General features: G+C 42.2%; 1 protein-coding gene across 26 annotated transcripts in view; it reads left to right on the forward strand.

Annotated features, from left to right (window-relative positions):
- Positions 1 to 1174: 1174 nt before the first annotated feature.
- The window catches only part of NFASC (neurofascin), a 187104-nt gene continuing 163113 nt past the window's right edge, over positions 1175 to 25165 (forward strand). For 5 of the 26 annotated variants that reach the window (XM_028734284.2, XM_028734286.2, XM_028734287.2 and 2 more), the window contains exon 1: positions 1179 to 1582. The gene's annotated coding sequence lies outside the window, so the exon portion shown is untranslated. Of the gene's footprint in view, positions 1583 to 11115; positions 11183 to 25165 lie in introns of all 26 variants that reach the window. The other 21 variants (XM_028734291.2, XM_077928995.1, XM_077928996.1 and 18 more) reach the window with 9 other exon arrangements.

A 25165-nucleotide genomic window follows, 5' to 3' on the forward strand; every position in this document is an offset into this window, starting at 1 on the left:
ACGGTATATGTCCTTCTGGCTCTCTTATTCTATGTGTTAAACCTGCAAGTTCTGCATATTCTAACAACTTAAGTTGCCAGTCGTCTTTGTCTGGGACCTCACTCATTTTCCATTTTTGGGCTAACAAAACACAGGCCACTGTTCCTGCATAAATAAATAAGCTTTTCTGACACCTAGGAATTCCCAATAAAAAGGACTCTGGTCTTTTGGGGAAGGTAATTTTAAACGTTTTTTTCCAACTCATTATAAAGAATTTCCCAATATTCTTTTACCTTTTTACATGTCCACCACATATTGAAAAGGTCCCCCACCCTTTCTATACAATAAATGATGTTCACATTGTTGGTTCCTCCTGCCCCTTCCCACCACTTTCCACATCTGTTTTTCGATGGTAAAGCTTCTATGAGCTGGAGCGTCCATTCTCTTAAAAGCAGCTATTAATGTCCACTTTCTATCCTGCATCAACAACCTTTCGAATGGTGCAAAAGAGGCTTAGAGGTACTTGTAATGTCACGGGTGTAGGTGCATTATCAGACAATGATGGTGGAAAGTGAATTCGACCATTGTCCCACCCATTCAACACGCTACCCGACAAGCTCTCTTTCCGTCCATGAAAAATTACGCTATAATAAATTTAAGCTGCCACAAAACTCTTCGTTGCCTTTGTGGCATCCAAGTAATATAACCTTTGGAAAATACTTGCTTTTTGTGCCAGTCCCACGTGTAATTCTCCCCTGTTTTACATTAGTTCCTCCTTTATTACAACACAGAATCTGGGGTGCCTCAAAGACTAATGCATCTCATTATGGCATCAGCTGAGTGGCTCAGTCCAGGAAAGCATATGCTAGAATAAAAATGCCTTTCAGGTGTCCCAAGGCTGTTTGTCGGCTTCCCCTGCTGCAACTAAGAGGCGAGATTATTTATTAGAGGCTTTACCTGGTGCCATTTGCTTCTGATCATCCCTCCTTCCCTATTCCTCTATTAACCCATCGTCCCCACTCAAGACCCCTGGCTAATGACTTCTCTCACTTTCTCCCCTTGCCTCCTCAGTCGGGTAATCCATCACCTCCTCCCTCTTAATTAGCACCCGCCTCCTCCCTGCCTCGCGCCTCTTATCGACCGACACGCCACTCCTTTAATTGCTGGAGGAGGAAGAAAGAAAGAGAGGGATCGGGATCAGTAAGGGGAATCTCCGCGTGGCGCGTCGCCTGCCTGCTTTGACTGTTTGCAGGAGGTGGAAGCAGCGGCGGCAGACAGCGAGGAGGAGGCGCGCTCCTGGGCCCTGGCGCGCACTCCCGCCACCGCTCCTCCCGGGGGCGCGCACGTGGTCCCCCGGCCGCGCGCCCGATGGTCTCTGCCCTAATGCGGGAGTCTGAGCGAGAAGGCGCTGCAGAAGGATGGGAGCTGTGCGGGGAGGAGGCGGCGGCGGCGGGGGCACCGGCGGAGAGGTCTTGTAGCCCGGCGGCGGGTGCGGAGCAGCAGCGAAGAGTATCTGGGCGGCGATGAGGCAGCTGTGAGCCTGGCCTTGCCGGCAGGGAAACAAGCAGGGGACTCAGCCCGGGCGGCGGCGGCGGCTGGCCAGGTAAGGCGGCCGCGCTTTCTCCACGGAGGTGGCTGCATTGGGCAGCTGCGGCCCCAGGCGGGGAGATCGATGGAGGCATCTTTCGCATCCCCGGCTTAGGGCATCAGGAGGTGGCGGCTCCGGTCATGCAGCAGCTAAGCAAGCAGGGAGAGAGCCAGGAAAGGGGTGCATCATCTTCCACCTTCGCCCTACCAAACGTCCTGATCTCCTGTCCTGGCTCCACCAGCTCATCCCCCCCCCCCACCAGCACACACCTCGCCCCACTGCAGACCCCAAAGGCTCTTCTTGGCCTCCGCTGCTGGTCTTACTGCAGACCCGTGTCTTGCCTTTCATGCATTGGCTGTGCACTTTGCCAAGCAGTTTCTGCTCCTCATGAGCCCCCTTGCCCCTCAGCAGGGCATCTGGAGTTGCTTTGGAGGGGGGGGGTATACTTTTGAGGCGGCTACAAGCTCCAGTATCCCGCTACTGCGGGTAAAGGAGAGAATGATGTGACCCAGCCTCTTGCAATTTGGCCTGCTTTCTATTGGGTGGGGGAGATGTTTGACGTTTCTGGCTGATTTATTTATTTTTTGCTGGCAAGGAGGCTGGGAAGAGACATCCCCAAACCCTCAGACATGAGGAAGCTCTGTGTAATTCATCTTCCTGTCATATATGAAGAATTGTTGTCTGATGCTCAGTAGGCCTTGATGCTATGACTTTTCCAGGTAGGAAGACCCTTGGAATACAGATGCAGATGTCTCCCTTTCAGGACCAAGTTGCAGATGCATTGAATGGCCATTCTTCCTCTTTTTGTTCTGTCTTGGGTCTTTCAGTTCACTTTGATTTAAAGCAACAAAAATGGAGAACTGACTAAAATGTGCTGGATACATGACAGCTTATAGATGCTCAGTCTAGAACTCTGAACTAGCATCCCCCCTTTCCTACCTACTCAGAAGCATCAAGGCTAGTGTTTGATGCAATTTCTTTCTTTTCAATTTTGCCTATGTATCTACAGGCTCAGGTGTGGTACAGATAGCAGTGACGTGTTTATGTGTTGGTTGCTTGAGAGATCTTGCGTGCACAGTTGGAAAACAAGCAAGAACCTCAAGCCCCATAATTCTGGACCTAAAGGGGCCCCTGGGGATTTATGGAAACCTACGGTATCCCTTTGCCTGTCAGTTGGCTTTAAAAATGGGAGGGCAGAACATCTTTCTGGAGCATCTGGTACTCATTTCTGATAGGAATAGGATGCTAGAATACAGGGATTTGCTCTGGTGTGGCAGCTACAACAATATTTTCTGGGGTGGGGTGAGGCAAATATATGCTGTGTATTAAAAGCCATGTTCATCATGGGCTGTTAGGATCAGAGTTGTGGACATATTTTAAAAGAAGTGAGCTTTGCATAGGCAATTTGAGTCAGCCTAGTTGGTATTGATCAAGGAGGTGAAAGTGCTGAATCATTTGTACTTTTTCTTCTCCCAGCATGTTAGGCTCTTCAGTCCCATTATCGTCTTCAGGAAGTGCAAGATCTAGTTGCTGAATTATCAGCCTTCAGCATCTTCTTTCACTTTAACCAGTACTGGCATGGTGTGGGAATCCTTTGGACCCCAATAGGCAGCTCTTAACTTCATCTAAGTGTGACTTTAGATTGTTCTTTTTGATTTAGCTGCTCCTCTCAATGTCTTAATAACATTTATGACACAGGAAGTGTGCTTACAATATTAGCTGAAACGTATGCTTGGAAAATACTGCCAGTAGTTGAGAGAGGATTATTTTGATATTTATATATTTTTTACTTTTCAAAATGAAAGGGTCTTCCCCACTGATTCAGTCACATTTGAGGTTTAGGGATAGGTGCTTCTTGTGTCTTACTGAACACTGATCAATACCCAGTGCTGCTATTCATTACAGCTATGTGTTAACATCGAACATTTTAAAGTCCCCATTGATTTTTTATGGGAGACAGTTAAACACATGTTTAACTCTCCCACTGAAATGCATTTATTTCAGTGTTTATAGCCCCAAGTATGAAATGGCACGTTCAATTAAAATATTTGTTACCTAGAAACTAAAACTAACCTTTTTAGGGTGCAACTCTGAAAATAGTACATCAATAACCCCCAACCTTTTGGCCAACTTTATGCATATGAAGATCCAGGATGAATGTATGTTTAGACCAACACACTGACTATTTTTTCCCTGGGTCTCTACCTCCTTACAGAAATTGGATTTGGGGACCTAGACAGAACCCATATGAAAGAACAATATCTCGCAATCATCCTAAGTCTTCACGTGGGTAGAATTAGCTAAGAGGTTGTGCTCACATTTTAAAAGGATGTTTGCAATGGCAAACATGAGTCTGTGAAAATAAGGCCATTGGTGATGAAACCTGTCTAGCCTGTGTAGCAGATTTATTTTTCTTTTGGAATGTGTTATATTCCTATAAATATATACTGTGTGTATATGTGTGTGTGTGTGTGTGTGTGTGTGTGTGTGTGTGTGTGATTCAACTGTGTGAATTTACTCACAAGTAGTCTCATGGACTTCGGGAGATCTGCCTGCTCCATTTTGGCTGTATGAGAGTGCATCTTCCAGATGTTTTGCAGACTTGCTTATGCCTACAACTTACACCTGCAATATGCTGCTAGCAGCCAGTGATTCATTATTCTCGCAGTAAATACACCACACTAAAAGACTTATTCTTCATCTTGGAGGTAATCCTTCCAGCTCAGACTTGGACCTTTATGTGACTATTGCAGTTATTCAGCAGTCTCCAAGAATCTTTTTCAAACACCTTGTTATTTGAACTTGTAACGTGGGTAATAGTAAAAAAAGGCCCTGACAGTTGATCTTAAAGGTTGTGATGAGGACAAGCCTGTAACTGAAGTATGCAAGGGCTAACTTTCTGCTTAACTTTTGATAGACTGGGCCTTTTGCTTTGGGCTGACATGATTTTTCTCTCTCTTTCTTGGGAGAAGAACTATATCAAGATGATGCATAAGAGGAATAGAAGCTTGCTCACTTATTTGGGTACCTTTGGCTCTTTTAGGGCAAAACCAACAAGGATTCTGTTTCCTATGCGCTCCTGGCAAGAAGACAAAATAAAAATCTCTTGATTGAGAAGCCGGCGCTTCTCTTTATTTTTTTTCTTAACCATGTTACCCTAAAATACCTATCCATTAAGCAGACAGCTAAATTGATTGCCAGCATGATTGCTCTGTTTCCTCAGAATGTTTTGGTGCTAATCAAACTTACTGTAGCTAATCCTTTCTAAATAAATAAATACCAACTGCCGTCTCTTCATGTCCCCATGAAAATGAAGTGCACTAAAGAAAGCATGTACTGGCAATAGAAAGAAATGGCTTCTGACTCTAATAATCAACGGAGGCAGAGCACCTCCTAAAGTTTAAGAAGCCTGATTTGCCTGTTGTGTTTGGTGTTCCCTGGGACTGATAGAATGTGATAGCAGGGGCACTATGGCAGGAAATCCATTTTATTTATCTTAAGGCTTTTTCATGCTCTAGATTCTAGAATGTGGGACTCTGTCGTCCTATATTTATCTAAAGTAATTGCAGTATATAGTGCTCCATTATAGAACAGGACAGGACAGCCTCTTTTTCTTTCTTTTTAAAATACACATGGCCTGGGGAACAAGAACATTTGGCTAAGCAGAAATTCAGGTTGTTGAGCGTGCCTGAAAATTATATAGGGTGACTTTAGGGAGAAAACACAGTGCATGTGGGTAGCTGCTTCAGATTGCATATTCTGTTGTTTCAGAATGTCTCACAGCCTTTAAATATAAAGTAGGGATATATTATTCTTGCATTTTGAGCATGGCTGGGGATCCCACTTGGAGCTGCTTGACTCCAAGATAGCCTCCCCATGGACACTTTCTTCTGCGTATTTGTGTTTGTGCTGAACAGAAAGACCCATTCTGTTTGAAAGTATCTTCAAACTCTGCAGGAACATATGAAGAGAGAAGCCACAGCTCAATGGTAGAGAACATGCTTTGTGTGCAGAAGGTCCTAGGTCATAATTCTTGGCACCTCAAGTTAGAAAGGATCAGAAAGCAAGAGATAGGATATCAGAAACCCTGGAGAGATGATGCTGGTCAGAGGAGACAGTGTTAGGTCAGCTGGACCAACAGGCAGACCTGGTATAAGATCACCCTATGTTCTTATGAAGCAAATCGCTCCACACATAAACAGAGGTGTCCCTACAGTCCTCAAATGTATACCACCTCATTGTTCTCACTCTACTTCCATTTAGGTAAACTATTTAATTGGTATTAATGTAAGAGGATTTGCTACAGGGACTGCCTGAGAGAGGGGTTGCTTGGATGTCTGAACTTTTGCCCTTCTCTTTTCCCTTTTAACAATACAGATCAGTTCTGATCACAATTATTATTATAATCTGAACCTAAATGACCACTGTATTTGTAGAGCAGTGTGCATGTGAATTATATCGTCCCCTCATCAACTCAGATGGACTAATAGACATGTGTAGTAAGAGCTTCGGCTTACTGGCTTGAGGCCTGTTATGGATGTAACTGCATACTGCTCATTGTGATCTCCATGAGCTTTGGGTCCATGTGGCTACTCCCCCTCCCATCCCATCCTCCAACATGGGCATGAGAAAGAGATCGAAAACTTTTGTTTCCGTTTTCAGTCAATCACAGTTTTAGTGTTGCATCCAAATTCGAAACTGTGGTTGATCTTAACAGCAGTTTATTGAAATAAGCAGTTTATTGAAACAAGCCAGGATTTATTATCTGGAAGAATCATTATGTGATTCTGCTTTCTTCAGTCTGTGTATGGCAAACTTGTCTATAACGTAAGAGTTAAATGTGTAAGTTCCTCTATAGCAGGGATGTCCAACAGGTCAATCGGGATCGACTGGTCGATCCCCGGGAAGTTCTGGTTGATCGCGGTCTCCTTTTCCTTTGCGGTGGCATAAGAGCATCTGACCCCGCCTGCTTGCCCCGTCCTTCTTTTTCGCATAAACGTTGGAACAGAAGATGGAGTTTTTGCTGTCAGGTAGATTGTTTTGTTAGCGAACTTTTGGTCAGCGACTTTCCCCCTTTCCCTTTACTCAATTTTGACATTTTTGTCTCAAAAACGCGACTTTCCTACCTAAAAAAGCTCAACAACTTTGACCTGAACCCCCCAAAAGGGGTAGATCACTGCCAGTTTTTTATTCTGTGAGTAGATGGCAGTCTTTTGGGAGTTGGACGTCCCTGCTCTATAGGAAGCAAGTGTGTGGAGTGTGAGGAAGCAACTTTCTGACGCCCCCCCAGCTGAATGGTGTTATAAGAATTTTAAGGTCTTAGATGTATAATAAATGTTCATGGATGTACCAAGCAAACACGTACATAGATATATGGACCACATGTCTGAGGCAGCACAGGAGGGCAGTCCTGAAACCATTTTAACTCCCAAACTGACCAAATGTTTCTCTGCAAGGAGGGAGGAAATGAATAAAAAACCTTCCCATTGTCTCAGGAATTAAGTAATTACCATCTCAAAGGAATGGCCAGACTACCAGAAAAGGCAATCAGATAAGGCATTATCATATAACCTGGCAGACAGGAAAAACAACAACATTCAAATTTCTGTTGTAGACCGCCTTTTCTGTGATGTATGTATGATGTATGGAGGGGTGGTCTTGAGCTCCAGGGCAGGGAATTGCAAAATGGATATATAAGGCCTTGTGTGCCATTGATTGAGGTCTTTCTCCTCTCTCCTGCATGTGGGGGAGCACCCTGTTGCAACAGTCAATAAAGAACAGGCTTACTAGCTGCTTTGCTTCTCAGTATTCTCTGGTTGGTCTCTATTATTTTCTCCTACTGATAGAGAACCTACAAAAGGACTCTATATGGGCTATTGGATATCCCATGAGGGAAAAGGATCACTTTTTTTTACTTATATCAGTGGTTACACTGACTGCATAACCTCCAACATTTCTCCAATTAAGTAGTCCATAATGATTATTTTACCACTTATATACCACACATCTTACTGGGTTGACCCAGCCACTCAGGGTAGCTTCCAACATATATAAAAACATAATAAATCATTAAACATTTTAAAAAAGCTTCCCTGTACAGGATTGCCTTCAGATGGCTTGGGAATCGGATAACTCCATACCCCACAACATTTCTCCAATGAAAATAGGGACATCCTAAGGAAAAGTGGGACATTTCAGGATCAAATCAGAAACCAGGAAGGCTTCTCTAAATCAGGGACATTCTTGGAAAATAGGGACACTTGGAGGGTCTGTGACTGTGTGTGTTACATCACTTTTACACTTATCTCTACAGAAGAAACTTGAGGTAGGTCTAGAAAAGTTCCAGATGCCACCATTCCTACCAGGAAGGGCACCTCTTTTGTAGTAATGCTCTTCTGCTGTTAAATATGGTAGTCAGAAATTTAGAGTGTGTAGACTTTCCTAAGATTGAGATGTAGGAAAGCTGCATTTGTTAGTATTTCTGTCTGCCATGCAATAATTAAAGCCCTGCTAGAAGGTGTAGAAGGAGACTAAAAGCCCCATTGTCCTGTCAGGCAGCTATCTCTAAACTAATATTCAACGTTTGCCCCTTCATGGATCTTTAAAAACATGATAGCAGCAATTTGATATATTCACAGAGGTGCTGCCTGGTTATTCTGTGCTATATTTCATCGCTGCAGGCTGGCATCATGCAACTGACTTGATGAACTGGCTCATTCTCTGTGCCACACATTCTCATTTTCACTGACTCAGCTGTGTCCTTTGCCTGGTGAGCAGCTCATGCTCTCTCTGCAGAAGCTAATGCGTGTTTTAATATCTGTTCACCAAGGCGCACTTCTAATTTGTTTCCCTGAACTCTGTGGTTTTTAGACCTTGGCTCCTTAAGACTTCTTTTAAAGAGTCAGAACTGATTATATTTTAATTTTTTTTATTTAGTCGCAGGGGGGCTCATACCGTTCTGTGATTTTAACGACTAATCCATTCTCTTGTTCACAATACCTGCTGCAACCACTGTGGTTTGTATGTGGGGTGTGTGTATATCTGTGTTTGCATATTCACAAACAGGATAACTGGGCAGATCAAATTGCATGGTCTGGGTTTTAATTAGAGAGTTTCACATCCATCCTTGCTTAACAGGTCCCCTACAGCGGATCTGTTCACTTGACAGCAGTTAGGCAGCTGCAGTGCTGAGATCATTGCCTAGTGTTCTGATGGGCATTGTCTCCTACTCCGCCTGTCTGTCTGTCATATCCACCTGTTATCTTTTGTTTTGCACTTAGTTGGGGTTTTCTTTTAAGCTGGGCTAATCTTGATTTGTTCTGCTTCTGTGCAAAGGGGAGGCCCCCTAATACACAAACAAAGTTCTACAGCGCCAGTGCCATATCAAAAAAGCACCTAGTTGGCTGTTCTTGCTGCCAGAATTACAGTGCAAGCCTGTCTGTGTCTGCTTTGAAGCAAGCCCCACTGGATACAAAGGGGTGTACTCTCAGGTATGTGTTTTTAGGATTACAGGCTTATCAAAACAATCTGTTTATCAGAATGAAAACAAAAAAAACTAGCAGGTCTTATCTTTGTCTTGTCCTTTGGGCATGGATGCTTAGGCTGTTTGCACATTCAAAACACATTTTGCTTGAAGAATTCTGGGCACTGTAAGGGTTGCTGGGAATTGTAACCCTGTGAGGGGTAAACTACAGTGCCCAGAATTCTTTGAGCAACAGAATGTGTTTTAAAGGTATAGTGTGTACACAGCCTTTCCTGCTCCCTAAATTTCCTTGGGTATTGTATTTTATTAAGATCTGCCCCCCCCCATGTTAATTCCCACGAAAACAGCCTGTCAGAACCACAGGTAGACCATTCCTTCCCCACCCCCAACCTTTCAACACGTCTCCAGAGCAGCTTCCAAAAAGTTTAAATTGCCATAAAATAAATTAAAACAAGAACATAAAAGCACTGCAATATGAAAGCAGTCAGTGAGACAGCATCTTATCAAAGCTCATTAGTTCCTTTATTAATCATATTGGAAATAGTGTGATTAGTAATAGTATTTAAAGCGAACCATCAAGGGCTATAGGTTTGCTCATTTCCCTAGTAACTCATGTGTAACTGTCAATTAATTTTTTTTATTTAACAAGAATCATATAGAACTTAACTGTAAAACTATAAATATTTAATTGCATCCTTTTACCTGTTTCCAGTTCTTTCTCTCAATCATTTGGGATGGTTGCATGAGCCCTCCTGGAAGCAGAGTGGGTTTATTTGCTGTCATTGCTATGCTAATTGAATACTTTTATTGAGATTGAAGGAATCAAATGTTATGAAGGAATGGGTTAAATAAAAATGAGGCTTTTACAGTATCAGACCTCTTATAGGGATTACTGTGCATAGTTAAGAAGATAATAAGCAGGAGATTAAAAGCCTTATGAATAGGAATACCATGGGATGAATGATTCAGGTGAATATTTTTAAAGGTGATTCGTGAGAAGAAGCTTTGGTCCTGGAATTCACAACTGAATTGTAGGACTATAGTCTTGGGTGTATGATTTCAATCTCAAAAACTGAATCCTAGAGATGCAGAGCAATCAGAAGCTCACGAGGTTCTGTGTAGTTCCCCATATTTATTAAAAGGCTCTCTCCCAAGTAAGTGAAGGAACATTTCTGTCTAAATGAAATATTTAAACTTTAAGAAATGTGTGTGATGGAAGCATATACATCAAGCAGTGTTTATAATGCAAAATAGTTTGACTTTAATATTGGCATCAATTTTACAAGAAAGCATAACTAGACTATCATGTTTTGAGTTCTCTGCCTCCTCTTGTTTAGGCTAAAGGCTGAAATGAAAAGGCTAAAAGCATAGAAGCCTCAGAAATCAACCTCTTCCTGAACCACAGTGGCTTCACTATTCAGTGGCTGCATGTATACTAACCCAATTGCTTCCTGAAATCCTGTAAATAGTAATGTTGGAAGTGACTAACTCAAGCAAAAGGTTTTCTTGTTGCTTGCAGGTGTGGAATGAGTGAGGTTGGAGAACAGATGTAGGGATTGCAACAAGCTACTAGGATAGCACACTGCGGGGCAGTTATTCCTTTATTACCTTTTAATATGAGCTTATTAAGCACATTGAATTGTATTAAGTGCTGTACAAGATGTTGTGTTTTATAATTCCCTTCTGAAACAGCTTATTGAAAGATCTCAGGAGGCAAGGGAGGAACAGGAAGCAGGAAAATGCACAGTAATTCTGGTATGCTTACTCTTTGAGTAAGCTTTCTATATGAGCTTTGAGAAGTGTGTGTGTAATTAAACAGCAAGCGGAATGGGGAGGTAGGGGAATGAACATGGGTGATGGCAGGGGACTGTACGTCTTTTGCCATCAGTTCTACATGTGTTCATACCTGTCAAAATAGATACCAGGGTTTTTGCTTGCTCTCCCCACATTCCTTTTCACATGTGTGGTAAGAAATGGCCCATGTGAAGCAGCTACCAACTATATATTCAAGGTTGAAGAGTTGATACTTCTCTATCCTCCTTCTCCCTTATCTCAACTTCTGCAGGCATTTTCTCTGACTTACTGTCAATCTGCATCTGCTGTGCTTTGAATGCCCTGTACCAGCATTTAAGGTAAGGGTGTCAGTTTGCTTGTATGTTTTAAAGCTATTTCTGCAAGCATATCCCATGCCAATTCAATCAAAGATTTCCACCCCCAGTTTATCCTACGTTTCATTCATTTTAACATTCAGTAAACTATACTATAAACATGCTTGGTGTACCTAGGGTGTGACTGCCATATACAGTTGTAATAGCGCCCCCAACCTACTCTTGAAATCAAGGAGGACTCTCCAACAGAATTATCAGTGCCTCTATAAAACTACAGTTCCCAGTGTTGCTTAAGGAAACACAATTATACATTATACAGTGGTACCTCGGGTTACATACGCTTCAGGTTACATACGCTTCAGGTTACAGACTCCACTAACCCTGAAATAGTGCTTCAGGTTAAGAACTTTGCTTCAGGATGAGAACAGAAATCGTGCTGTGACGGCGTGGCAGCAGCAGGAGGCCCCATTAGCTAAAGTGGTGCTTCAGGTTAAGAACAGTTTCAGGTTAAGTACAGACCTTCGGAATGAATTAAGTACTTAACCCGAGGTACCACTGTGTGAAGTTAAAGTCAGCTGAAGTATGCACTAATGCATTCAGAAGCATGTGCTGCTTGTTAAATGCTTTAATCTAGGTAACAGATGCACCCAACATGCCAGAAGTCTTCAAAACACCATTTACAAACACAACACATTATAAAGTACCAGTCTGCAGCTCCCCTATGCATACAGATCTGTGTTACACCTTTTTGCTCTGACTTTTGGCACCTAAGTTCCATATTTTAGGACCCACCTTATTTCTATAACTGTAACAGAGGGAATTCAGGGAAGTCCATTGGGTATATCGAAATGCATCTGTTGTTGGCATCTGTCTCGAGAGACAGTGGAGTGCACCTCTGGAGGTGAAGTCAAATCACTGCATTAGCGGCACTGAAGTGACCTCCCCTGGGGCGCAAGCCCAGGGCTGTGTGTATGGAGATTCTGGGGTGCCCAGACGATAAGACCCTGCCTTCTCAGCCTCACAGATGTGGTCCAAAGGAAAGCAGAGCAATACGATTAGCACCAGTTTGGCTGCAGGAGTTGCCAGAAGGAGGCATACAAGGCACCATCCAACTGTCTTAGGGACTCAACTCCGGATTTGTGTAGAGTTTACTCCTTGGCCTTTTCTTCTCCCAAAGATATTCTGCAAGGCAGTGGAGATTTAGGGTCAGTGTTTTCCTTCTCCTGAATGGGATACCTTCCCAGGTTGACAAGCCCTATCTGTCCTCTCTACTGAACATGCAGAAACTGCCTTCTTGACTGTTGGTCTTGTCTGATCAATCTGCCAGAGCCTGTCTTCATATGCAGGAGAGGTCCTTAACTCATGTATGGTTTGAGACCCATCAGCCCCCCTCACCTCGTTTAGCCAGCCAGTTGAAGTTGCTTCTGTGGTGTGGCTGCTGCCGCAATAACTTTTAGGTGATTGCAGAGTGCAGGGTGGGGACCAAAGGTGGACAAACTACCCCAGAAGGAGCACTACATGTCCCCCACCAGAGATACAACCCCTCTCCTAACACACCATATATCCCAATTAATTTAATTCAGAATTATTAGTCACTTTTCTCTGTTAAAAATATTCCAAGCTGCCTACAATAGAAGCCACCCAAATAATAAAACAAATGAAATCAACAGAGCCAAAGCAGCAGCAGGTATCGGAATCAACAGAGCAGTTTAAAAACCTCCTATAAGATCAACAAGATAAAAGCAACAAAACCACACATCACCCTTTAAAATCTTTGGAATTTTTTTGAAAGATGGAAACTGTCTTCCTTTAAGAATGTTGGTGCTTCATTGATTTGCCTGTGGAGGTGCTCCATACAATTCCAGTCACATGTCCAGTCCCACCCATGTAATCTTCTGCAAGCCTCAAAGCAGATCTTAAACTAGGAGGTTTATATGTGGGGAGAGGGTCCTATGAATGCAGACATTTGCTTGCTTGGTGTTGCATCCTTGGTGTTGCATCAAATAAAAGAAAAATGCAAAGGTACCAAATAATGGAGAAGTGGATGAAATAAATGTGTTGAGCTCAATTATTTTCCAATCATTTGCAATAGAGTTGGGGACCACAGACTCAAGTTGGTTTTGCTTAAGAGTGCCCTTGAAGAATGAATGTACTGTAATCAGAATACATTGGACTCAATAAACACAGCTTTTTGCACCTGAAGGATTCTTCCCTATCCCCCCCCACCCCCACCCCATTAGTAAAATACTACCATCTTTATTATATTTATGCAGACAGCTAGTCTGAGTTGTAGAATCATACCACTTAATATTCATTGTATCACTTCTCTCTAATCAAGTGTTGGTTCAACTAGGCCAATTCCTGTGTCTGTGACACCTTCAGTATCATGTTGCGATTTGAATAGAGCTTAGATGTAGCCTGCAGGCAATCTTATGTATTTCATCATTTTATATCCCACCCATTTTTCAGAACACTCTGGGCAGCAATGTATGCATAGAGAATTGATACATAGCCAAGTGCTACCAAAGGCAATGTAGTTGCTGCATATTCAGCAACACAAATATTCTGGTTTTGGTTTTAGAGAAAGCTGATCCTCTGCTTGCTGTTCTGAATGAAAAGACCCCATGACTTGACACAGAAAGGATGCTTTGGATTTCATTTGGACAAGAGCCATAATGAAGAGAAGATAAGCTTTGGATGTTAAGGGATTTAACATGATTCTCAATGTATATAGTGAATTGATGTTTCAAAGCTTTCCAGGGGAAAACATCTTTCCCGAGCTTTCTCCAAAGGGAAATGTCTTTTGAAAACATAACAGTAGCTTTCAGATGGTACTGCTTTCAAGAATCTTGCAGTTATACCCTGAAATCCTCCTAGATTTTTATGAAGAAGGTTAAGACAATTTTGCAGTGCAAGCAATAAACATTCCCCCTCTGACTGGCATTGTTGTGCAGAAGTATGATGATGCAGATGTGTGACCCTTTCTGCATTTGAGTGGAGTGGGAGATCCCTGTGCTGATGTGGAAAATAGCCTTGCCATATAAGAAATGCATATTATCTAAAGCCACCTTTTTACCTTGAAATATTAGGGCTCTTGGGAAAGGGCAACACTAGTCTTATTAACTGTCCAGGGTGCTGAATCCTTTGAGAGTGCTTCTTTCTAGTTTCATTTCCAAGATCCTGTGTCATTCAAGTGTAATTAAAATAATTCTAAGTAACCTGTCCTTCGGAGCACAGGCAGCAGCATATTAGGCACATCTTCTACCTTTCACATATTTGCATAGCTAGAACATAGGCCCACTTTTGAATAAACATCAGTGTTGATGCTAGCTTAGCTTTTAAAAATCTGTAGGTACAACCTGCATAAGCTGGCAATGTGCTCTATTAGGTTTTATTGTGTAGCTGACATTAATGTAGTGCGTTAATAGTGTTGACTTCATTCTACTGATAGTAACAGAGATGACTGGCGCTTAGTCAGGCTGTACCTCTCTGTTATATATGGTACCACCAGCACCTAATGTTGTAATTACACTACTCTCTTTGTGAAAAGTCATGAGAGCTGCTAATGTTCTCAGTGGTGCAGCATGGCTCTGCTATGATAAAGATCAGTCTGTATGCTGAACTGTACTCTCATGCCATTGCTTAAATTGTCTTGCTTTCAGATTTGCAACAGGCCCAGTAACAAGTGTGCTTGTTGTGAGCTCATTGGCTTTTGTACTCAAGTTCTTGTGACATACACGCAGATGTCTATAGCAGGCAGAGAAATGGGCCTTTGTAATAGGCACCCATGGGGGGAAGGGTCATAACTCAGTGGTAGAGCACATACTTTCTGGGCAGGAGATCTCCGAAACTCTTAGGTAGCGGGTATTGGCAAAGACCTCTACCTGAGACCTTGGAGAACTGCTGCCAGTGATAGCAATACTGGGCTAGCCAAGCAAATAATCTGATCTGGTATAAGGCAGCTTCCTGTCTACCTATGTTTGTGCCTGTGAAGTCCCTGAAGTTCTCTCATTTAAATGGCTCTGGTTTAAGTACATAGCAGGAGCATGCCCCACGGTTGTTCTGCTACTACGGTCCTTTATGAAATGCTGTTACAAAGATTTCAGCACTGCTAGTCCTGGATGGCGCTTTAGCTTTTCTTCCTGGAATTGTCAAGCAGGGCCATTCATTCACTTTTCACAAAGGTATGAATCACCCTTCTGCTTTGAGAACAACCTTGTTTCTTATCTTCTTATGTTTGCTCTAAAAAAACCCAAAACACTAGAGGCAATATTTCAGGAGGCCTATTAAAGAACAAAACATGTATTGTGTATTATAGATGTTAAAGGGGGAAAAAATGTTCCAGGATGTATTGTAATTTATGTGCATGGCACTACATAAATAGCACAGTACCTGACTCTGAATGTTTTGGGCTCTCTTAACTTGTTTATGGGAAGGCAGTTTGCCTAATTTCTCTCTCTGCCTTCTAGCAGACTTCTAGGCTTGAAGTAAAGATGTATAGGTGATTTTTCCACCCCAACAGGGTAGAAATGATACATTGACTAGTCTGTTCTGGTCTCTTAAAATCCTTGATTCAGGTACGTAGGTAGCTGTGTTGGCCTGACGCAGTCGAAATAAAAATAAATAAAATAAAAAATTGTCCAGTAGCACCTTATAGACCAACTAAGCTTGTTCTGGTATAAGCTTTTGTCTGCATGCACACTTATACCAGAACAAATTTAGTTGGTCTATAAGGTGCTACTAGACAATTTATTATTATCCTTATTATTATTATTCTTATTATTAAAATTCTAGTTATCTTTGCCCAATTGGATTACATATATTATAGAAGTAAAATTTTGTTGTTACTGTAAAGCCGTGAAGCAATATAGTGAATTTCTTCTGAATTTCAAAGCTATTGTGATGAGCAGTGATGCTCAGAACCAGCCAACAAAGCCAAAGTGAAAGATAGTCTTTAAGTAAGACTGTAGTATTTCACAAACATATAATTAACAATAAGGTGCATGGTATTCTTGAAGTCAGTTAATTGCATTGCAAATATCACCCTGTCAGATCACATTTGGTAGCTGAGCCTTAATGTAGCTAGCTGCATGGACTTAAATAGCAATTGTGTTTTTCTTGAGGATGTTGAAGCATTGTGTAATCGTTTTGGTAGTTTGAAAGGATGTTTGCCATTTGATTTCACCTCAAATGTAAAGAATTCAGTGTTCTTAGAGGAAGTACAGTGGGTTACATAATAGAGCAAATTGCAAACTCTTTTCTTTGACAGACCAAATGCTTATTGTGCTCCACATCTGAAAATCTTTTGCATCACCCCACTTAAAACATGGTCACAAATAACTTAGCATTGTTGTGCCCTATGAGAATGTAACTTTCTTGAGTGTTGCTTTAAATTTAGGTTGCACTCAGAGGTCTAGGATGGGGGAGTGAAGGAAAATAATAATCCATTCCACTTTCTTTGTTAAATCTAGGAGTATGCCATGGAAGAGAATGTTCAATACTTAATAAGTGGTGACTAGTCTTGAGGTTCTATAATGCTTTATCTTTCAGACAAACTACCTTTTTCCTGATCCCTTTCCTTTTTCACCCCATTGGGGATGTTTGAAAATTAGCATAAGTATCCTGTCTCACTGCAGTGGAACAATCCAGTCCATCTTGTTCATTGAGAAAGGCGAGTCAGACATTTTAAGGCCTAGGGCTTTGCTGGCTCAGCTAAATACCCTACTTGATAAATTTCCACAGCAAATTACACAGTCTTCTGTGCTTCAGTTGAGGAAAAACATACCAAGCTCCTCAGGTTAATATGGGTTGGATAAATTATTATATTTTATATTTATATTATACCCTGCCTTTTCCCCAATAAATTTATTCCTCAATAAATAGCATGGATAGGCTAACATATCTTGAAATTAAGGTAATAATAATAATAATAATAATAATAATAATAATAATAATAATAATTTATATGCCACCCATCTGACTGGGTTGCTCCAGCCACTCTGGGCGGCTTCCAGTGAATTAAAACATCAAACACAGTAAAACATCAAACATTTAAAACTTCTCTATACTATGTAAGAACAGAAGAATAGTCCTGTTGGATCAGAACAGAAGTTTATCTAGCCCAGAACTCTGTTCTTACAGTTGCCAGCCAGATTTACATAAAAAGTCCATAAGCATGACATAAGCACAAAGGCCCACTACCCACTCATATTCTCAAGTAACTGGTATTCAGAGGCATTGCACCTCCAATCCTTGAGTCTTTTATCTCTCTCCTGCATTCTTTGGCAATTAACCCTCAGCAATTACAGCAATTAACCTTCAGCAAAATTCTGTTTGGTCTTTCTTCATATATTCTCTCATATATAACTAAACACACACACAATGGTAATACCATGTGATAAAAAGGTTAGATAGTTCAATGTATGTACATTATATGTGTAGGAATGCAAGTGGCGTTGTGATCTAAACCACTGAGTCTCTTGGGCTTGCCGATTAGAAGGTTGGCAGTTCGAATCCGCGCAGTGGAGTGAGGTCCCATTGCTCTGTCCCAGCTTCTGCCAACCTAGCAGTTGGAAAGCATTCCAGTACAAGTAGATAAATAGGTACCGCTGCGGCAGGAAAGTAAACACTGTTTCCGTGTGCTCTGGCTTCCATCACGGTGTCCCATTGCACCAGAAGTGGTTTAGTCATGCTGGCCACATGACCCAGAAAGCTGTCTGTGCACAAATGCCGGCTCCCTCAGCCTGAAGTGAGATGAGCTCTGCACCCCATAGTTACCTTTGACTGGACTTAACCATCCAGGAATCCTTTACCTTTACCTTACATTATTCATAACAACAATCCTGTAAGGTAGATTAGTACTGCAGAGAGGAGAAGAATTTAGTAGACTTAAGCAAGCCACTGTTCTATCAAATGAGTGCACAACTTAGATGAGATTTAAACCACCTTGCCTTCTTAGCAATGACCCCACCCCACCTCCACCAGCTCTATTAAGTAAACATGACATGGGAAGCCTAGGCTATTTCCATAACTAAAGGTGACTTTAACCCTTTGGGTAAATGATAGTTTAACTGGAATCTTTCTGAATTCTGAGCCTCTGAGAGCACTAACCACAGCATCAATTGTGACAACACATTTTATGATGTAGTGATGTTGACCATCACTAGGCTGAGATCACCAAGTTATTGGCCACAAACTATCAAACAGTAACATTCCCCAAGTGCCTTCTGAGCTCTGCTGACTGGAATTGGGTCAGAAGCCATGGAAGATGGGCTCTGTGGCTTCCTGCCAGTTCTTCTGGTCACCCAACACGTGAGCAACCCGTTTTGATAAGGTAAGAGGCGCATTATGGCTCTGTCTTCTCTAACTCCACCATCCTCAAGTTTGAAAAATCATTGGTTTGGCATTAGAGCTGTGAAACTACCTATAGACAAGCAACTTATTGTCCTAAGCCCTTTCAACTGTTCAGATGTTCTGCCTGCATACATCTACTGACTACATGGGGAAGTGGGGCCACATCCTCAGATGCTGGCTATGTCTCAGTGTTCATATATTTACTGAGGAGCCCCTCTGTGTATACAGTGCAGGTGTGGGGCCCTCAATAACACAGAGAAGTGTGGTTAGTATATATGGACAGGAGATGAACGAAATGTAAGCAGTTCTGATCCTCCTTATACCTTTGGTGAATTATGAAGAGTCCCTTGCCCTGAACCACTATTTTGAGTGTTAGTATTACCAAAGCAAAACAGAAGTTCTTATGTCTGATTTAGTAGATCAAGGATTGGTCTACACATAGCAAGATGCTTACATGTGCTGCTTCCCTTTGCCCAGTCATAGTGCCGCTCACCATATGGATTCTATTGGTCAGAGAGAGTTAATTTATCACCGGCAAAATTTTCTGTCATTGATATGGAACCTCTCCACACAAGGCAGAGGATCTTCATGGCAAATTATGACAGCCGAGTAAGGAGAGTCACCATGTGTGTGGGGGGAAACCTTGCCACATGGAGCAGCTAAGAACGTAAGAACGGCCTGTTGGATCAGACCAGCATTCTGTTCTCACAGTCACCAACCAGATGCCTGTGGGAAACTAGGGAGCAGAACATGAGCACAGGAGCACACTCCCTTCCTGTGGTTTCCAGCAAGTTAACATGCCCTTGCCAGCAAGCCCTCCCATCTATATTCCTCAGGTCAGGAGGGCTGACACATTAGCAAAGAAACTCGGCTCGGAAGCTTATAGAAGAGCTGGAGGTTCTGCCCGTTCCTGGCCCTGATCTAGGCAATGCTTCCAACACTCCCCTCTTGTCCTGAGAAGCCTCACATGCAGCCAGCCAGTGGTGTATCTGAAGCTTCTGTCTGGCTCACCATCTCATTTGCTTCTGTGACTCTGGGGTAGATGGAAGAGGGTCTGGGAGCCAGTCAGAATCCCAGGGGCCTGAGGCAGGGACCTCCAGCCCTTAGGCAGGGTTATGCAGATCCAACAGATCTTCAGGGTTATTGGCAGTAGAGACCTGCTGAGGGGGTAGGGTCCTGTTGCCTTTGTCTGGGGAGGGTTGAACCTTGACAATACCATGTCAAATCACCATCTTCCATTGCCCTTGTTTGGTCCTTTTGCTTTGCTTTGTATTTTAGGATCTGATGGTCCAGCAAAGGAGCACAGAAAGGTTCTTAAGGTTCACCTTCCTTCTACCCCTGCAGTGAAAGATTATCATTTTTGGGGGTGCTAGGTGGAGGTGTTCTGAAAGGGAGGCTGACTGAACTAAGTGGCATGTTGGCTGGCTGCTTGATTGGACAGTGGCTACCCTTTTGAAGTTTCATGCCTCGCTTGCTATCAGATCCTATGCCTTTCAGCTGGAAGCTGGGCAACTGAGATCAGACTATTGTTGCACGTGGTTGGGCTGCACTGAAGGAGAGCTCTAGGTACTCATGAATGAGATGAGGGGAAACTGGGAAGGCACAGGGGAAAGGAATATTTTGTGGGAATTGATTTAGAGGGTATTATTATTATTATTATTATTATTATTATTATTATTATTATTTAAATTGTATACAATCCTTCATCCAGGAATCACAGACCAGCTTACAATATAAAAAAACAAAAATTCAGAATATAGTAACAAACAAAGACAATAACCCCACAGTTCAAAAGGCCACAGATTGTTTAATGAGCCAAAGGCCAAAGAGGAATGTTTTTGCCTGGCGCCTAAAGATATGTAGATGGAGAGCGTCCCTGCAGAGGGCATTCCACAAGTGGGGAGCCATTGCAGAAAAGGTCCATTTTTATGTTGCTACCCTCCAGACCTCATGGAGGAGGCACATGAAGAAGGACCTCAGATGGTGATCTCAGGGTGCAGATCAGTTCATATGGGGAAGGCGATCCTTGAGGTATTGCAGCCCTGAGTCATTTAACGCTTTATAGGTCAAAACCAGCACTTTGAATTAGGCCCAGAAACTAATTGGCAGCCAGTGCAGTTGAGCCAGAATTGGTATTATATGCTCAAACCATCTTGCCCCAGTGAGCAACCTAGCCACTGAATTCTACACCAGCTGACGTTTCTGAACCATCTTCAGAGGCAGCCCACATATAACATGTTGCAGTAATTTAACCTAGAGGAATCTGATGGACAATGAATTTTTGAGGAGAGAAGAATTTTGGGTAGTGGGGATTATTTGTGGGCTTTATTGAGCATAATATTCCACCTCTGCCTTGTATTCAGCTTGTGGTCTTCAACAAGTCACTTGTCCCAGTCTAAAGCAATTTCCTGTTTCATGGTCATGCCCATTGAGGTGCCTCTGGGAAGCTTACAAGGGGAACTACATTCTCTGTTTGTCCCCAGCACCTGGTATTTAGAGTCATACTGCTTCTGAAGAGGGAAGTTCCTGTTGCTTATCCTGTAAGAGATGGTTGGTTTCCTTGAGTGGAGGCTAGGATGGCTTTAGGCAGATGCAGCCAGTGGCAGACTTTGGTAATCTTCCATATTATGGCATCCTGTGTGAGGCCAAAATTTAGCACCCCGAAATGGGTCTTCTTAATGATGGATCTTCTCAATTTTACACTCCCTCAGCTCAGCACCCTGTGTAACAGAACCGCTTTCACCTGTTGCAGCCAAGGGACACCGTGGGTGGGAGGGACTTGCAATGTGTGGGGGGGATGTAGCAGCCTTGGTTTGGGGAGATACTCTTGCTAAGATATAGAATGGTATTAAGATCTATAAATTGCAGAGGGTCAGTTTAGTTTCTCCCCGTACTAATTGTGAAATGAAGGGTGCACCATTTCTCCCTAAGGCCACCTGCAAATGTATTGTGACAGTGCCAGAAGTGCTGTGTCATGGATGGCAACGCTCAGACCGGCTGAGGCAGACAGTGCCATTCTTTTACTTTGCACTAAAGAAAGGAAGGGATGGTAGTACCATTTAGAAGGTCTTTCTTAACTGGTAATTGAAAGACTTGGATGTTTTGTTCAGTAAACAAGAAAATGTACTTTCTCTGCCAAATACCTGGATTTCCGCCCATAGTTCAACAAAGGCTCTCCTGTTTGGATACAATGTCTCTTTTCTATGTCACTTTGGGTGTAAAAGATGCCCTGAGAGAGGTGTGCAAGATCTGCAAAACATTATTTTGAAAATAAGATGAACGCCTTAAAGGTGAACCCTATTTTTGTGGCCCAAGCATTCATGGTCTGCAGTCTAGGTGTTTGAAGTGTGAATCTGAGCTACGGGTGTATAGTATATATGTGTGATGCATGCACTTGTGTGCGTTTGTGTGTGGTTTGGAAGGGGGAAATTACATGCAGAAAAGTACAGAAGTAGATAATTAACGTTATTAACAGTGGCCATTCACACATAGAAAGACAGTTGGTGATAGCACAGACTTCCCTGCACTGATAAGCCAATTGACTCATGTAGCACGATAAAAATCCTTTGTCTCCATTCAGTCCACAGGTGATAGCTTTGAACCTCTTGAAGAACTGTAATTCAGTGGTTTCACTTGCAAGTCTCTATTCATACTTTTTTTAATCATGAGGATTAAGGCTAGGCGAACACTCTTCTGCAGGCTAAATGACCCTTCTTGCTTGTGATCATCCTGCCTGTGTTTTGACCTTAGCTGAAATCATTTTTGTGATGTCACAATATTTTAGATTGCTTTGTCATTGTGTTGACATATGCTTAGAAGCTGAATGGATAAGGCAGGAAACCTCTGTACATTCTAGTGTATCAAGTACCAATAGGAATGCAAAAGAAAGGTGGAATTAGAAGTGATTCAGTAAGTAAGTTATAAAACAAGAATGGAGAAAAATCTGTGGCCACACTCACCTTTTAGTTACTTCATAGATGAAAGCCATGGTGGTGGTGACTGTTGAGGTCTCTTAGATGGTCATCCTGTGATGCTTTGTAAGACCTGACTTTATGCGCTAATGAATGTCTGGATAAAGGTCAACATTTCAATGTTACTGGAATCCACGTCACTTGTGTTTTTAATATTTCCTTTGCAATACCTCTATGAAGTGTTGAAGACCTATGGGACCCATTCTTCTGACTGGAAGTTATCAAAGAGCAGAAAGTCATTCCTTTCTACAGGAAGCAGAGGGTAGCCAATTATAATCTAACATCCTTTGGAGACTTGCTAAAACCTGGGCATTTTGGAGGGGCTCTTTGGCTGGCTTTTGAGAATCATTAGAATCTGTGCAGATCAGCTGAGGAGGGAGCTTATTCCACATCTCCACTCATCAAATGACTGATATCCCGGGAAGTGCCTCTATCCATCCCAGCACTGTGTTTATTGCTAAAAAAGAAAGGAAAAAGAATTGTCGCTACTGCCAAAACCAGCAATGTCTTGGAGGGGTGAAAGAACAAGTTTCTGGAGGAGCAGATTAAGCTCTCAAACTTCAGTATCACACTAGTTTAACCACTGGCTTCTATAAAACAGAGCATCTACTGTTTCTTTGAAAGAACCTTTCCCACTGATCCCACCCTGATGGAACTGGAAACCTTAGCTACAGGGTCAGGATGCTGTACTAAGCCTTACATTGGGCTAGTAAGAAACCATAGGATTTAATTGATGCATTCAGCATACTAACAATGAAAGAGATTACACACTATCAAAGCCAACAAGCAGATGTCTTGAAAGTAAAAGATTCCAGTAATTACTTTTAAGTCCAGAGAATTGGTCTTTATCTCCCTTCATTCCGTTGGATGCTACATCCTAATCCATATGAGTGATACTTTGGGACTTGATCTTTCAGGATTTGGAATAAGTACATCTCAAGTGGGTGTTAATTGGAAAGTCAAGTGCAGCCCTGTGCATCCTTACCTGGAAGTAGGCCCCATTGAACACAATGGCACTTACTTCTGAATAAACATTCATAGGCTTGTGCTCTTTGACTCTTCTGCAGAGCACTGCTTGTTTCCCTGCATAAAAACAGCCACCAAACATTTGTCCTCAGCCTGGTACATGCTTATGATATTGTAAAGAAACCTAAGCATGAATTTGAGACTTCCAGTGATACAGCCAGCAACAATTTCCATGGTTGCAGCAGCACATTTTCCATCCACCACACCCATGGCTTTATCACAGTCTTGCTACCTCTGAGTCTTTCTCTATTATGTAATACATTCTAAAAGAATGACTTCGATCACTCTGCATTCCGTGGAAAATTGCTGTGTCCAGAGATCTGTAGAAGAGCTGCCTATTGATGTCACTATTGATGCTGTTTGTTGTTCAGGCAGAAAAAAGCATAGCATAATAGAACCAGATTTCCAAAACTGTTGACCTTTTCTAGTTCTGCTGAAATTCTGGCCTTCAAAAGTAACAATGGGTACAGTTGCATACCTGGCACCTCTGGCACTCCTGGAATAGGAACTAATTGCCCCTATTCAACTGGAGAAACCCTGGTTGGGACAAGTATGAAGGAGCATGCTAAAAATTCTTTCTATTCCTGTGATCCATCTTGGAGGAGATGCTTGGAAAAAGGAAATATGTGCTTCTTCCTCCATTTAAAAAAATGAACATGGATATTATTGCACTTTGCAATATCATTGGTTCTTTCTTTTGATGCCTTCTAAATGTGAATATCTACCTTGGAGTACTTTTTAAAATTAAAATTAATCCCCTGCCTTTCTACAAGGCAGCTTTGAGCACCTAGACACACAGAGAATTATACAAATGATAAATTCTTACGTCTCATTTAAGGTGGTACATTGGTTTCCTGTTAACTGTGTGCCAGTTTCTTGAATAACCTGGATGCTCTTTACCTTCTGAGATTAGGGTGGCGTGTTTGACTTTCATCTTGGTCTCTGCTGTTTTCCAAATTGGTTCTGCCATACCTGAACTTGGGACAATTTTGTAGCCTAAATGAGAGTCCTTTCTAAGCATTGTACAATGTTGAGGTTTTCTGCCTAATAACTTTAGCCCACTCTTTTCGGCAACATTTTATAGGTTGCTAGGGAGGTAACTTTGCACCTGTGGGAACCGTCTACTGAACTGATGGGTCTGATTTGGTGTAAGCTGGTATGTGCATGAGGCATGTGCTTCGTACTGATTCTGAACAGATGCTTCAAAATGTCAGGCAAATGTGTTGCCTTGCATGACACTTCATTCTTCCAGTCCCCCCACCACATCCCAGTACATAAAGGGAAGTACTATTCCACCCCCCCCCCTGAGAAAGTTCCAGGACATCGAGTAATCCTGACTTCAAATAATTAAGACTATAATAAACTTGCAGACGTGCAGCGTGGGTTCAGCGAAGATGACAAGCTAATGCAAACCTGAAAATCTCTCTATTTTCACTCTTCACAAGAGATTTGAAGATGATCTAGTCCATTTGGATACATTAACAAAGCAGTTGAGACTGAACCGTATATTTATATTTAAATTTATACCCCATTTTTATTTCTTTTTTATTCTCTCTTATTTTCGCTCTTCTTTATCCTTTTCCTTTTTTTAGGTTAGATTGGTTTTTATTGTTTCTTATGTTGAAAACTTTCAATTAAAATATTTTGAACATGCACA

This window comes from Podarcis muralis, chromosome 5 (genome assembly GCF_964188315.1).
Source record: "Podarcis muralis chromosome 5, rPodMur119.hap1.1, whole genome shotgun sequence".
NCBI classification, from domain to species: domain Eukaryota; kingdom Metazoa; phylum Chordata; class Lepidosauria; order Squamata; family Lacertidae; genus Podarcis; species Podarcis muralis.